The sequence below is a fragment of the Myotis brandtii genome, unplaced genomic scaffold (genome assembly GCF_000412655.1).
Source record: "Myotis brandtii unplaced genomic scaffold, ASM41265v1 scaffold525, whole genome shotgun sequence".
NCBI classification, from domain to species: domain Eukaryota; kingdom Metazoa; phylum Chordata; class Mammalia; order Chiroptera; family Vespertilionidae; genus Myotis; species Myotis brandtii.
This window is the reverse complement of record NW_005369915.1, coordinates 2410597-2414027: the sequence shown is the minus strand read 5'-3', so window position 1 is coordinate 2414027 and position 3431 is coordinate 2410597.

Sequence of the window (3431 nt, the reverse complement as noted above, 5' to 3'; positions counted from 1 at the left end):
CAGGAATAAAGTGCCATTACAGGCATGGCAGGTAGAAAGCTTTCCTTTCCTCCAGCCTCTCCATGGGCTTTTTAGTTTTTTTTTTTTTTGTCAATCCCTCCAGCAGCTCCCCCACCTGAGCTGTCTGCCTGCTCTCTCTATGTTGTTTGTTCAGTTTGCTCATTAAATTCCACATATGTGTGAAATCATGTGGTACTTGTCTTTCTCTGACTGGCTTATTTCACTTACCATAATGCTCCACAGGTTCCTCTATGGTCTCTCTGGTCTTGTCCTTTTTTTTTTTTTCCTCCTCTTTTTCTAGTTTTCTGACTTTTTAAAAGTTTGTTATGAGTTGAAAATGCATTTAATGCACCTAACCTACTGAACAGCCTAGCTTAGCCTCGCCTACCTTAAACATGCTCAACACAATTTCCATAAAACACTGGAAACACAGTAAGTAGACTGTAGAGGGTTGGTTATTCACCCTCGTGGTCGTGGCTGACAGAGCTTTGGCTCGCTACCACTGCTCAGGGACCCGCATCTCGCTGGCTCCTACATAAGATCAAAACTCAGAGTTCCACGTCTGGTTTCTACTGAAGGCATACTGCTTTCGCACAACCATAAGTCAGAAAATCACAAGCCAAACCATTGTAAATCTGAGAACATCTGTAAGACTATCTATATAAAAGGCTAATATGCAAAATGTCCCCTCGGGAGTTTGACCGGGAGTTCCATCACTCGCTATGACATGTGCTGACCACCAGGGGGTGGCACAAAACATGGCAGGCGACCAGCGGTGGTGGCGGAGCACTGAGGGAGCAAGGGAAGGAGGAAGCTGGGAGGCAGGGAACCTGATTGGCCCTGATTGCTGGCCAGGCCTAGGGACCCTACCCGTGCACAAATTTTATGCACTGGGCCTCTAGTTCTTTATAAAATTTAAATATTAGCAAGGATTTTTCTGTTTGCATTGTGTGATGCCAGTTTTAAATGCAGAATTGCTAAAATCGCATTGCTCATATTTTATGGCTCATACATGTATTTCATTCCTACCAGAACAGCAGGAACATTGCACAGAACTCACTCAGTTGTTTGATTTCATTCCCTGGTGTGTGCACATTGTACCAACTCTTGACCTCACTGAGGAGTAAGGAAGAAAGAGGAGAAGGAACTACGGCTGCCCTTGCTTCAACATCCTCATTTTCAGCCTAGGCAGGTGACTAATGCACAAAAGTAAGGAAGTAAGAGTGAGAAAGGATGTGGTAGGGCTTCTCATGTTCTTTTGTTTCCTGCAAAGAAAGTTCTGGTTTGAATGGAAAGCATGGCCTCGGGGCTGTCAGCTTACTCTGTTACAGACATGACATGCTCACCTTGTACTTGAGTCCTGCTGCGCTCCCACTAATGTGAGTCTCCAGGAATTCTGTACTCCAGGGCATTGCAAATGTCCGGCTTTTTCCTCGGCTCACCTCTCTGGTGCTCAGTCAGCCCCCTCTCAGATCTCAGCCTCCTTTCAATTTCCCCTCCCCTCAGCCCCAGGTATCTTCAAACACTCTATCCCTGATGTCCAGGGAGGACGCCCCAAATATGCGAACATCCTAGCAGGCCAAAGCAGCACACTTACCCTTTCCTGTGAAGAATAATGGGACTCTTTCTTCAAAACTGCAGATGTCCAGGCAGGCCTGGGAATAAGCATTGAGGAGGATTTTCACCACAAAAAGTTCCCTCCACCCCACTCACCCCAGGATGACTTCTGTGAGCACTTGTTCCAGAATATTCTCAACTGTGGAACCCCAGGCCTCCTCCCAGAGACTGTATTTCAGTAGCTTGAGGGCCAGGAATCTGCATTTTTAAAATGTTTTTATTGTTTTCAGAGAGACAAGAGGAGAGGGAGAGAGGGATAGAAACATCAATGATAAGAGAGAATCATTGATCGGTTGCCTCCACGCCCCCCACTGGGGATTAAGCGCACAACCTGGACATGTGCCCTGATGGGGAATCCAATGGTGACCTTCTGGTTCATGGGTCAATGCTCAACCACTGAGCAATACCAGCCGGGCAGGAATCTGCATTTTAAAAAAATGCATAGAAACTGCGATTCTGATGCAGGTGATCCCTAAATCATGTTTATAAGAACTCTGTTCCAGAAAAGAGCAAAAATTAAGCCTCTCTCCCTTCCTCATTACTATTCTCCTCCTCTTCCTCCTCCTCCCTAGCTCCCCACCCTACTTATCCTCCATTTTCTACACACACACACACACAAATGTTAACACTTCTGGGTGGTAAGAAATATTTATAGAAATTTTATATGTATGCATATATATTAACCTAAAAATAAAATGGCAAAGTGAGAGGCAACAAGCATTTATTGAGATGAGCAGGTGCTGTTGGGGAAGCTGTGATTCAGGCAGAAACCCAAATAGTGTTCTGATCCAGAGGTGAAGGCATGTAGTGTTTATGAGAAAGGGGAGGGGGACCATTACAGGAACAGAAGGAAGGAATTTCCACGGCTAAGAACCTAAGGAAGGGCTTTCTATAGGGACAGATAAGATAGTGATGCGCATTCTCAAGGACATCTCAGTCAGCCCGTATTTAAAACAGCAGTTGTTTGGAACACAGTGCTGTTTTAGCCCAGTCCAAAGGTCCTTTTGGCTAAAGGTTTGAGGAGTTAGCTGTGCAAGGCTATTCTCTTCCTCTGGGATGGCAGCTCTGACTCCATTTGGAAGTGGCTCCATTTATATTATGTTTTACATGTATATGAATCTGCTCTCCTCCCAATATTTTGACCATGACTTACATTATTTTGTCACTAGTAAAAAAATGTAATGAAAGAAAACACTAACAAACTGGAATGACCCCTTCCCCCAGGAAGTATGTCAGTTGGGGGACTGGATTTGCCTTGAGTCTTTCCTTGCTCAAGGAGGAGGCTTCTCCTCCTGTCTTATCTATATATACATAACCAGGAGGTCCCACCCTACAATTGACTGTCCTTTGCTAGGCCCTGGGGGCTTTCCACCCCCTGGTCTTATGTACCTGCCTGTAAATTGCTCAGCCAGGTTGTTCAGAAATCTGTCTCAGCTTTCCCATTCCATTTCCAAGGAATGTTCCTAGCTTCTACACTTCCTCAAAGGCAAGACTGACCATCAGTGCTTGCACGAGGGAAGCAGGAATGGTAGTGATAATCCTTTCTCCCGAGGAGTGCTGGGAGAATTCAATGCAAATGCTGGTGAAGGTGCTTTGCCCTGGGAATCACTCCAGGCCTTCATTCTTTCCACTGAACCTCAGGAAACCCTACTGAGCACTGGGAAGGGCGCTGGGCCTGAGGCATGCAGACAATGAAGGCCGGGTCCTGCTTTCAAAGATCTCCCACTGCCCAGAGACAGTGAGATACAAACACACAAAGCCAGTGTGAGTTTCATAGGGGAGGAGGAGTCAACCCAACTGAGAGCCATGCTGTC